Source organism: Lithobates pipiens, unplaced genomic scaffold (genome assembly GCF_037356315.1).
Source record: "Lithobates pipiens isolate NorthernLeopardFrog02 unplaced genomic scaffold, aLitPip1_a1.2 Scaffold_25, whole genome shotgun sequence".
NCBI classification, from domain to species: domain Eukaryota; kingdom Metazoa; phylum Chordata; class Amphibia; order Anura; family Ranidae; genus Lithobates; species Lithobates pipiens.
In genome coordinates this window covers 108,590,122-108,602,625 of record NW_027507787.1, presented here as the reverse complement: position 1 = coordinate 108,602,625, position 12,504 = coordinate 108,590,122, and the positions used below count along the sequence as shown (strand labels likewise).

Sequence of the window (12,504 nt, the reverse complement as noted above, 5' to 3'; positions counted from 1 at the left end):
TTCCCCTCTTCCTCGAACATATGCTGGAGGTGTGGAGAAGAAGAGGGCACGTTGCTGCACATTTTTTGGTCCTGCCCCAGCTTGGTGGACTTCTGGACAGAGATCCGATGCATAACACAAAAATTCACAGACTTCTCCATCCAGGAAGAGGCTGCATTCTTTCTCTTGCACCATTCACAGATTCCCATTAAGAAGTACAAAAAAAAATCAATTTTACGGCATGTGATAAATGCGGCGAAATCCTGCATCCCTCTCTATTGGAAAAAATGTTCCCCTCCTTTCATTACTCACTGGCTTAGGAAAATAGAGGACATTAAAAAAAATGGAGGACTTGATCCTCACATCACAAGGTAAACAAGACTTTTTTAAACAAACCTGAGACATCTGGAATACCTTTATATTCTACCTGGAAGGATGTCGCCTGCTATCGCCTTAGTGCTCTGAGCTTTCCTTGACTGGCCCCTTGGACAGTGGCTGCCATCGTGTCTCGTCCCCTCTTCTCCTTTCCTGATCTTTCAACCCTTCTCTTTTCTGCCTTCCTCCCCTATCTCTCACCCCCTCCACCCCCTCTCTCTTTTGGAAAAAGTGGAAAATTGGGAATGACGGCCCCACAACCCCCTCTGGATGGATTATGCCGGAGGGACCTGGGGTTTGTATGACCCTGGATCTTGGTACAGTACTTTATCTGTGCCTCGAATCGTTGTGATTGATGGAAGGCAGACTCACAGTTGCGAATATACCTGTATCAAGTATTGTTCAGCTGCTTTTTGCTCTGTATTTCTCTGTTGCATTATGTACTCGGGGGACCGTCTTCCCCTATTTGGAGAAAAAATTATATTTGAAAAAAAAAAGAAGCCTACGACACCTGGTATTCCCAAGCGGTCTCCCATCCAGGCATTAACCAGGCCCAACCCTGCTTAGCCTCCAAGATCAGACGAGATGGAACAGATTCAGGGTGATGTGGCCGTAGCCAATATCTTCAGGCACTCTCAACTCTCTTGACAAACACCAAGATGGTCACCTTGGAAACAAGCGGAAAAAAATAGGTCAACGGCAACAACATAAAAAGAAGCCTACGGCATCTGGAAATCCCAGGCGGTCTCCCATCCAGGTACTAAACTGGTCCCAACCCTGCTTAGCCTCTGAGATCAGATGAGATTGGGCTCTTTCAGGGTGGTGTGGCCGTAGGAGATTTCTTCAGGCACTCTCAACCTTGACTAACGCCAATATGGTCACCTTGGGAAACAAAAAAAAAAATCAAGTCAACGCCAACAACATGAGAAGAAGTCTACAGCACCTAGTATTCCCAACTGGTCTCCCATCCAGGTATTAACAAGGCCCGACCCTGTTTAGTCTCTGAGATCAGACGAGATCTGGTGCTTTCAGGGTTATGTGGCCATAGGCGAGCTCTTCAGGCACTCTCAACCCTCTTGACAAACACCAAGATGGTCACCTTGGTAAACAAAAAAAAAAAAAACAAGTCAACGCCAACAACATAAAAAGAAGCCTTCAGCACCTAGTATTCCCAGGTGGTCTCCAATCCAGGTACTAGCAAGGCCCGACCCTGTTTAGCCTCTGAGATCAGAGGAGATCGGGCGCTTTCAGGCTTATGTGCCCATAGGCAATCTCTTTGGGCACTCTCAACCCTCTTGACAAACGCCAAGATAGTCATCTTGGGAAACAAGCGGAAAAAAAACAGGTCAATGTCAACAACATAAAAAGAAGACTACGGCACCTGGTATTCCAAAGCCATCTCCCATCCAGGGACTAACTAGGCCCAACCCTTCTTAGCCTCAGAGATGAGAAGAGATAGGGCTCTTTCAGGGTGATGCTGCTGTAAGCTAACTCTTTGGGCACTCTCAACCCTCTTGACAAATGCCAAGATGGTCACCTTGGGAAACAAGCGAAAAAAAAACAAAACGAATCAACGCCAACAACATAAAAAGAAGCCTACAATAACTGGTATTCCCAGGTGGTCTCCCATCCAGGTACTAACCAGGCCTGACTCTTCTTAGCCTCCAAGATCAGACGAGATTGGGTGCTTTCAGAGTGCTCGGACTCTTTCCCCATCACTAATGGGACGAGACAGGGGTGCCCTCTGTCTCCCCTAATTTTTATTCTGACACTGGAACCACTTATGTGTCACGTTCGGAATGACCCGAATATTACTGGTATATCCAAACCCTGGGCACACCACAAAATTGCGGCGTACGCTGACGATCTAATTTTTTTCGTCTCCAATCCACACATTTCGCTTCCCAATATACTCGCGGCTCTCCGGCGATACGGCAGCCTATCAAACTATAAAATCAATTGCACCGTCGGCTGTATTGAATATATCGGTCCCGGATGGTGAGGCCAAGAGGCTACGCTCCGCTTTTCCATTCTACTGAGCTGAAAAATCTATACGTTACCTGGGCGTTGACATCGCAGCGGATTTGGCGCAATTGTACCCGCTTAATTTTGTCCCTCTCCTGAATAGACTGAAATCTGATTTGGGAAACTGGCATGCTTTAACACTGACCTGGTTCGGGCGCTGTAATGCATTCAAAATGACGGCCCTCCCGCGCATCTTATACTTGTTCCAGACATTACCGATCCGGTTACCCCCAATTTTTTTCAGACAACTGCAGGTGCTGCTCCGGGACTTTATTTGGGTGCGCAAACCGCCCAGAGCCCTTTTGCAATTGCTTGCCAGACCAAAGGACAAGGGGGGTCTGGGTCTCCCAGATCTGAGACAATACAACAGAGCGACTCTGCTAGCGAGAGTCGTTGATTGGCATTGTAATGGCCCACACAAGCAGTGGGTGGAGATGGAGATTGAGGATGGATCCATTCCCCTATTGACCTCCCCGTGGCTCCTGTCCACCCTACCAAAAGACCTCAGAGATCACCCCGTAGTGGGAGCTACGTTGGCTGTTGTGCGGAGGTTGTTCCGCTGCACACACATTGCTCCCCTGCCATCACCAATGACTCCGGTTATAGGTAATCCAGACTTCCCACCGGGATTTACCAACAAGAAACTGCGACAGTTGACAGTGGTGGGGAAACAGCGTCTGGGAGACGTGTGGCCCTCGGGAGGGCTCCCGACCACGCAAACTGTCGCCGAGCTTTCTGACCCTCCGCTTGACTTGTTTAGTGCTTATCAACTTCGTCACTTTCTTTTGGCCATACAAAGGGCCCCCTACACTCCTAGAGACCTGACGCCCTATGAATCCATCTGTCACAAAAAGGAACCTGTGCGACACACCCTCTCCCTCCTCTACAACCTATTAAGTAGTCAGGAGGAGGAGTCGACCCCACCATTTATCCACAAATGGGAGAGGGACTTTGGCATCACATTTACCCCACAACAGATAGGGAAGATCCTGACATTAGTACATAAAGCTTCCATCGCAAACCAATATCAAGAATCAGGATACAAGATAGTCTCACGCTGGTATAGAGTCCCATACCTTCTGAATAAAATGAATACATCGATTCCGGATGTTTGTTGGAGGTGCAATTCAGATACGGGGACCATGGGACACATTTTCTGGGCATGCCCGGCCTTGAGGAACTTTTGGGTGGAGGTGACCGGGACGATAAAAACTCTCAGAAATGTAGATATCGCAGACAACCCAGCAGCGTGCCTTCTACACTTGACCAAACAGCCTGTTCGAAAATACAAAAAAACCCTCACGATGCAACTCCTGAACGCCGCCCGGGCCTGCATTCCCACACTGTGGAGGCAGCCTCAGCCCCCATCCAAGGTGCTGTGGTATTCCAAAGTCAATCATATTCTCCGGATGGAAGAATTGACCCCCACCCTTCACAACACTGAAGAGGCATTTAGTGTTACATGGAGGCCCTGGAGGTATTTTACTGGTACTTGAGACTACATTCGGGAGGTGAGCAGCGCCCCTGTCCCAGAAAACGACTGAACATCTAACATTTACCTACGTAGGCCAAGTCTGCCCTGGGTGGCATTCCCCCCCCTCCCTTTTTGTCTTTATTTTTCTTTTTTTCCCCGCCGCCATCCCCCCCCCCTCCTCTCTCTCCGTCTTTGCACTCTCTTCTTCCCCCGTCCTCCCTTTTCACTATGCCTTGTCTCCTTACTAGCCTTTGGGACCCAGAAGAACCCCAGGGTTCTGGACACGACCGGCTCATATTTTACTCTGGTTCACATAGGTCATGATAAGCTGGCTCGCTGTGGTCCCAGTTGTTCTCCATGATTACATTTGTCCGAACGGAGCTGCATTAGTTATACTGTACTACATGTCGGAGGTGGGGTTTCTCTCTTTTCTGCATGAAACTCTAGGACTCCCCTCTGAGAACCCAGAGTTATTTGGCAGCCTATTTTTTGTTACCATGTAATTGTGACCCTGGGTCATGCTGTATGGTTGACTGTTATATTTATGTTGTTCTACTTATACTTAATAAAAGAATAAAACAAAAAAAAAACATAAGTCAATGCCAACAACTTAAAAAAAAAGCCTATGGCATCGAGAAATCCCAGGCGGTCTCCCATCCAGGTACTAACCAGGTCCCAACCCTGCTTAGGCCGCGTACACACGGGCGGACTGTCCGCCCAACTAGTTTCGTCAAACAGTTTGACAAACAGTCCGTTCAAAATTTGCATGAGCGGACTTGACCACACACGACGAACGAACAGTCCGCTGAAAACTTGCGCGATGACGTGAACGGCACGTACGACGGGACGAGAGATTCAAAGTCCTATACACTGCAATGCAACCTTCGGCGTGTAAATCCTTTCTGAGCATGCGCGGAACTTAGTTTGACGAACAAGCCTACACATGAGCGGACTGTCCGCTCAAACCAAGTTTCAGCGGACAGTCTTACGGAAATTCCGAAAAACTTTGTTCGTTAGACTGTCCGCTGAAACTGTCCGCTGAAGCCCACACACGAGCGGACTGTCCGCTGAAACACTGTTCAGCGGACAAAGTTGGACGAACAGTCCGCCCGTGTGTACGCGGCCTTAGCCTCTGAGATCAAATGAGATTTGGCTCTTTCAGGCTGATGCAGCCATAGTAGATTTTTTCAGGCATGCTCAACCCTCTTGACAAACGCCAAGATGGTCACCTTGGGAAACAAACAAAAAAAACAAGTCAACGCCAACAACATAAAAAGAAGCCTACCGCACCTAGTATTTCCAGGCGGTCTCCCATCCAGGTATTAACAAGGCGCGACCCTTTCTAGCCTCTGAGATGAGCGGAGATTAGGCGCTTTCAGGGTGATGTGCCCATAGGCAATCTCTTTGGGCACTCTCATCCCTCTTGAAAAATGCCAAGATAGTCACCCTGGGAAACAAGCGAAAAAAAACAGGTCAACGCCAACAACATAAAAAGAAGAATACGGCACCTGGTATTCCAAGGCCGTCTCCCATTCAAGTACTAACTAGGCCCAACCCTTCTTAGCCTCTGAGATCAGAAGAGATAGGGTGCTTTCAGGGTGATGCGGCTGTAAGCGATCTCTTTAGGCACTCTCAACCCTCTTGACAAATGCCAAGATGATCACTTTGGGAAACAAGCGAAAAAAACAGGTCAACACCAACAACATAAAAATAAGCCTGTGGCATCTGGAAAACCCAGGCGGTCTCCCATCCAGGTACAAACCAGGCCCAACCCTGCTTTGCCTCTGAGACCAAACGAGATTGGGCGCTTTCAGGGTGTTGTGCTCCTAGGCAATTTCTTTGTGCACTCTCAACCCTCTTGACACATGCCAAGATGGTCACCTTGGGAAACAAGGGGGAAAAAACAGGTCAATGCCGACAACACAATGAGAAGCCTACGGCACCTGGTATTCCCAAGCTGTCTCCCATCCAGGTACTAACCAGGCCCATCGCTGCTTAGCCTCTGAGATCAGATGAGATTGGGCTCTCTCAGGGTGATTTGGTCGTAGGCACTCTCTTTGGGCACTCTGAAGCCTCTTGACAAAGGCCAAGATGGTCACCTTGGGAAACAAGCTAAAAAAAACAGGTCAAAGCCAACAACATAAAAAGAAGCCAAGAAGAAAACATATGCGTATTGGTAGGGTAATGCTATTGCGACCGAAATTGAGGGGAGGTATTGGCTTCCCGGACCCTGCTCTATATTACACAGCAACGCACATGACACCGGTGGTTGACTGGTGCCGGTGTTCTGCCATATACTGTCCGGCCATGATATAGTGTCTGCGCCATACTGTGCATGCGCAGTACGGAGACGACGAAGCTTCGGAAAATCTCAGAAGCTGAACGTCGCCTGCACGTTGAGTGGAGGTGGTAGCCCCACCATCCAAGCGGACATAGGGTTGTGAATATTAGAGGGCCCCTCGTAGGCGAGGTTCGCTCGCCGCGCTTCGGGTTCTGCCTCGCTGCGCTCGGCTCTTTTATATTCTTACTCTGTGTCCACTTGGATAGTGGGGATAGAACCTGGACTCAGTGTGCAGGCGCCGTTCATGCTCGGCAAATTTCAGAATCTGTGTTGCTGTGTACTGCGCATGCGCAGTACACAGCGGACAATATGCGATGGGGGACCATATGTGATAAGACACCGGCGTGGGGAACTGAAGTTATGGGTCAAGCCAGAGCAGGAGATGGCGTGGGTTCCACTGGCTGGTCTGCCTTGGGCGGGGAGGCCATTGGAGCCCTGTGTGACTAATCACCCGTTAATTGGCCTCTCGCTCGCCGAGATGGATAGTATTTTCACCTTTCCCACCTGACTAACTTCCCTTCTCCTATGACCCCAATTATTGGACATCCTAGATTCCCTCCGGGCCTGTCTGACCAGGCCTTTACCAGGCAAGCCCCGAAAGGGCTTCTGAGAGCAGCCCTATTTCTTGGACCCACGGGCTTGATTCCCATAGGGACCATACTGCTAGAGCAAGTACCTGTTGCAATGGATAGCTGGAGAGCTAGACAGCTAATCCATTTCCTCGGATCACTACCTAACCATTCGTTCTTCTCTAGACAATTCCACCCCTTCGAGGAACTTTGCCTGGATGATGGCCCAATTCGTGGTTCCCTCTCTATGTCCTACCAAATCCTGACAGATGCACAATCCTCCACGGATCCACCCTTCCTAGCTAAATGGAAAAGGGACTTACAAACTACATTCTCCAAACCACAGAAGGACAGAATACTCTTTTTCGCCCATAAGTCTTCACTCTGCAGTAAATATCAGGAGATCTCATATAAGCTGATCACACGCTGGTATCGTACACCGGTGGTGTTGGCCAAAATATTCCCCGGTCAATCTGACCGCTGCTGTCGCTGTGGGCAACAGGCTGGTACCATTCTCCAAATTTTTTGGGAATGCCCTAAATTACAAACATTCTGGCAGCCTGTCCTGAGACTCATCCACAAGATCGCTGTTCCAAACGTTGGACAGCTGATGAGCTGGTGAGCCGAGGGCGTCTCTTGCTCCCTGGGAGGGGACCCCACCCTATCCACTCTACCCACGACACCCCCTTACCCCTTATTTTCCTTTTCTGCCATTTTCTTCCCCAATCTTCTCTTTCCCCTTCTCCCTCCTTTCAGTTCTACTATTTCCCTTCTTAACTCAAAAAAGGGAAAAGAAAATGGTATGTTCCGACCCCATTTGACTACTACACAATACTCTTCCCCTATCTATGGATATCTAAACTCTTCGAGGGTAGCAGGGCTAGTGTCAATAATATTTTAAGTGGTAGAGGATCCCAACGAGATGGAGCTTTAATCTCATCTTCATATGACCGCAAAGCTGTACACGTGCTATTCTCCTCGAATTTCTTACCATTGGCTCTGATATCCATGCAATATTATCGTTTGTTTGTAACTATTTGTATCACACATTCTGTGAAGTTGCCTTTGCATTGTATGTCGCATACTACTAAATAAAAAAAAAAGAAGCCTATGGCACCTGGTATTCCCAAGCGGTCTCCCATCCAGGTACTAACCAGGCCCGACACTGTTTAGCATTCAAGATCAGACGAGATTGGGCGCTTTCAGGGTGATGGGGCCGTAGGTGATCTCTTCGGGCACTCTCAATCCTCTTGACAAATGCCAAGATGGTCACCTTGGGAAACAAGTGAAAAAAAAACCAGGTCAAGGCCAACAACATAAAAAGAAGCCTACAGCACCTAGTATTCCCAGGTGGTCTCCAATCCAAGTACTAGCAAGGCCCAACCCTGTTTAGCTTCTGAGATCAGAGGAGATCGGGTGCTTTCAGGGTTATGTGCCCATAGGCAATCTCTTTGGGCATTCTCAACCCTCTTGACAAATGCCAAGATAGTCACCTTGAGATACAAGCGAAAAAAAACAGGTCAATGTCAACAACATAAAAAGAAGAATACGGCACCTAGTATTCCAACGCCATCTCCCATCCAGGTACTAACTAGGCCCAACCCTTCTTAGCCTCAGAGAAGAGATAGGGCTCTTTCAGGGTGATGCTGCTGTAAGCGATCTCTTTGGGCACTCTCAACCCTCTTGACAAATGCCAAGATGGTCACCTTGGGAAACAAGCAAAAAAAAAAAAACGAATCAACGCCAACAACATAAAAAGAAGCCTACAGGTACTAACCAGGCCCGACTCTTCTTAGCCTCCAAGATCAGACGAGATTGGGTGCTTTCAGAGTGATGTGGCCATAGGCAATCTCTTCAGGCACTCTCAACCTGCTTTACTCCACGCCGTCGGCAGCGGTACGGGTGAACGAGTGGTGCTCGGACTCTTTCCCCATCACTAATGGGACGAGGCAGGGGTGCCCTCTGTCTCCCCTCATTTTTATTCTGACACTGGAACCACTTATGTGTCACGTTCGGAATGACCCGAATATTACTGGCATATCCAAACCTTCGGCACACCACACCACAAAATTGCGGCGTAGGCTGACGATCTAATTTTTTCTGTCTCCAATCCACACATTTTGCTTCCCAATATACTTGCGTCTCTCCAGCGATACGGCAGCCTATCAAACTATAAAATCAATTGCGCCAAGTCAGCTGTATTGAATATATCGGTCCCGGATGGTGAGGCCAAGAGGCTCCGCTCCGCTTTTCCATCTACTGGGCTGAAAAATCGATATGTTACCTGGGCGTTGACATCGCAGCGGATTTAGCGCAATTGTACCCGCTTAATTTTGTCCCTCTCCTGGATAGACTGAAATCTGATTTGGGAAAATGGCATGCTTTAACACTGACCTGGTTCGGGCGCTGTAATGCATTCAAAATGACGGCCCTCCCGCGGATCTTACACATGTTCCAGACATTACCGATCCGGTTACCCCCAATTTTTTTCAGACAACTGCAGGTGCTGCTCCGGGACTTTATTTGGGCGCGCAAACCGCCCAGAGCCCGTTTGCAATTGCTTGCCAGACCAAAGGACAAGGGGGGTCTGGGTCTCTCAGATCTCAGACAATACTACAGAGTGACTCTGCTAGCCAGAGTCGTTGATTGGCATTGTAATGGCCCACACAAGCAGTGGGTGGAGATGGAGATTGAGGATGGATCCATTCCCCTATTGACCTCCCCGTGGCTCCTGTCCTCCCTACCAAAAGACCTCAGAGGTCACCCCGTAGTGGGAGCTACGTTGGCTGTTGTGCGGAGGTTGTTCCGCTGCACACACATTGCTCCCCTGCCATCACCAATGACTCCGGTTATAGGTAATCCAGACTTCCCACCGGGATTTACCAACAAGAAACTGCGACTGTTGACAGTGGTGGGGAAACAGCGACTGGGAGAGGTGTCGCCCTTGGGAGGGCTCCCGACCACGCAAACTGTCGCCGAGCTTTCTGACCCTCCGCTTGACTTGTTTAGTGCTTATCAACTTCGTCACTTTCTTCTGGCCATACAAAGGGCCCCCTACACTCCTAGAGACCTGACACCCTATGAATCCATCTGTCACAAAAGGGAACCTGTGCGACACACCCTCTCCCTCCTGTACAACCTATTGAGTAGTCAGGAGGAGGAGTCGACCCCCACCATTTATCCACAAATGGGAGAGGGACTTAGGCATCACATTTACCCCACAACAGATAGGGAAGATCCTGACCTTAGTACATAAAGCTTCCATCGCAAACCAATATCAAGAATCAGGATACAAGATAGTCTCACGCTGGTATAGAGTCCCATACCTTCTGAATAAAATGGATAGATCGATCCCGGATGTTTGTTGGAGGTGAAATTCAGATACGGGGATCATGGGACACCTTTTCTGGGCATGCCCGGCCTTGAGGAACTTTTGGGTTCCCAGCAGCGTGCCTTCTACACTTGACCTAACAGCCTGTTCGAAAATACAAAAAAACCCTCACGATGCAACTCCTGAATGCCGCCCGGGCCTGCATTCCCACACTGTGGAGGCAGCCTCAGCCCCCATCCAAGGTGCTGTGGTATTCCAAAGTCAATCATATTCTCCGGATGGAAGAATTGACCGCCACCCTTCACAACACTGAAGAGGCATTTAGTGTTACATGGAGGCCCTGCAGGTATTTTACTGGTACTCGAGACTACGTTCGGGAGGTGAGCAGTGCCTCTGTCCCAGAAAACGACTGAACATCTAATGTTTACCTACGTAGGCCATGTCTGCCCTGGGTGGCATTCCCCCCTCCCTTTTTGTCTTTATTTTTCTTTTTTTTCCCGCCGCTATCCCCCCACCTCCTCTCTCTCCGTCTTTGCACTCTCTTCTTCCCCCGTCCTCCCTTTTGACTATGCCTTGTCTCCTTACTAGCCTTCGGGACCCAGAAGAACCCCAGGGTTCTGGACATGACCGGCTCATATTTTGCTCTGGTTCACGTAGGTCATGATAAGCTGGCTCGCTGTGGTCCCAGTTGTTCTCCATGATTACATTTGTCTGAACGGAGCTGCACTACTCCGTTACTCAGTACTTCTGTACTACATGTCGGAGGTGGGGTTTCTCTCTTTTCTGCATGAAACTGTAGGACTCCCCTCTGAGAACCCAGAGTTATTTGGCTGCCTATTTTTTGTTACAATGTAATTGTGACCCTGGGTCATGCTGTATGGTTGACTGTTATATTTATGTTGTTCTACTTAATAAAAGAATAATTAAAAAAAAAATAAGTCAATGCCAACAACTTAAAACTAAAGCCTATGGCATCGAGAAATCCCAGGCGGTCTCCCATCCAGGTACTAACCAGGTCCCAACCCTGCTTAGCCTCTGAGATCAAATGCACGCTCAACCCTCTTGACAAACGCCAAGATGGTCATCTTGGGAAACAGACAAAAAAAACAAGTCAACGCCAACAACATAAAAAGAAGCCTGCGGCATTTGGAAAACCCAGGCGGTCTCCCATCCAGGTACAAACCAGGTCCAACCCTGCTTAGCCTCTGAGACCAAACGAGATTGGGCGCTTTCAGGGTGTTGCGCCCGTAGGCAATTTCTTTGTGCACTCTCAACCCTCTTGACAAATGCCAAGATGGTCACCTTGGGAAACAAGGGAAAAAAAACAGGTCAAAGCCAACAACATAAAAAGAATCCTACGGCATCCGGTATTCCCAGGCGATCTCCCAATCAAGACACTAACCAGGCCAGATCCTTCTATGTCACCTGGTCTTCCCAGGCAGTCTCCCATCCAGGTACTAACCAGGCCTGATGCTGCTAAGCCTCTGAAATCAGACGAGATCGGGTGCTTTCAGGGTGATGTGGCCGTAAGCGTTCTCTTCAAGACACGCCCAACCCTCTTGACAAACGCCAAGATGGTCGCCTTGAGAAACAAGCGAAATAAACAGTTCAAAGCCAACAACATAAAAAGAAGCCTATGGCACCTGGTATTTCCAGGCGGTCTCCCATCCAGGTACTAACCAGGCCCGACACTGTTTAGCCTCTGAGATCAGATGAGATTGGGCGCTTTCAGGGTGATGGGGCCGTAGGTGATCTCTTTGGGCACTCTCAACCCTCTTGTTAAACGCCAAGATGGTCACCTTGGTAAACAAGCGAAAATAAACAGGTAAACGCCAACAACATAAAAAGAAGCCTACGGCACCTGGTATTCACAGATGGTCTCCCATACAGGTATTAACCAGGCCGTACACTGCTAGGCCTCCGAGATCAGATGAGATTGCGCGCTTTCAGGGTGATGTGGCCATAGGTGTTCTATTTAGACACTCTCAACCCTCTTGACAAATACCAAGATGGTTATCTTGGCAAACAAGTGAAAAAAACAGGTCAACACCAACAACATAGTCCCTGGCGGTCTCCCATCTGACCCAGACCCTGCTTAGCCTCTGAGATCAGGTGCTTTCAGGGTGATGTGACCTCAGGCGAATGCTTTGGGACATACTCAAAACTCTTGACTGATGCTAAAATGGTCACCTTGGGAAACAAGCGAAAGAAAAACAGGTCAAAGCCAACAATATAAAAAGATTCCTACGGCACCTTTAATTAGGTACTATCCAGGCCGGACCCTGCTTAGCCTCTGAGATCAGATGAGATCGGGCGCTTTCAGGGGGATGTGGCCGTAGGAGATTTCTTTGGGCTCTCTCAGCCCTCTTGACAAATGCCAAGATGACCACCTTGGGAAACAAGCGGAAAA

The 12,504-nt window shown here is 48.8% G+C and overlaps 7 pseudogenes; all 7 read right to left on the bottom strand.

Moving 5' to 3' along the window:
- Nucleotides 1–853: 853 nt before the first annotated feature.
- On the bottom strand, nucleotides 854–972 carry LOC143931888 (5S ribosomal RNA; annotated as a pseudogene).
- Nucleotides 973–1,070: 98 nt separating this feature from the next.
- On the bottom strand, nucleotides 1,071–1,190 carry LOC143931538 (5S ribosomal RNA; annotated as a pseudogene).
- A 95-nt stretch (nucleotides 1,191–1,285) lies between these two features.
- LOC143931854 (5S ribosomal RNA) lies at nucleotides 1,286–1,404 on the bottom strand (annotated as a pseudogene).
- A 4,380-nt stretch (nucleotides 1,405–5,784) lies between these two features.
- LOC143931778 (5S ribosomal RNA) lies at nucleotides 5,785–5,903 on the bottom strand (annotated as a pseudogene).
- Nucleotides 5,904–7,868: 1,965 nt separating this feature from the next.
- On the bottom strand, nucleotides 7,869–7,987 carry LOC143932357 (5S ribosomal RNA; annotated as a pseudogene).
- Nucleotides 7,988–8,088: 101 nt separating this feature from the next.
- LOC143932680 (5S ribosomal RNA) lies at nucleotides 8,089–8,207 on the bottom strand (annotated as a pseudogene).
- Nucleotides 8,208–11,725: 3,518 nt separating this feature from the next.
- Nucleotides 11,726–11,844, bottom strand: LOC143931355 (5S ribosomal RNA; annotated as a pseudogene).
- Between the last annotated feature and the right edge of the window lie 660 nt (nucleotides 11,845–12,504).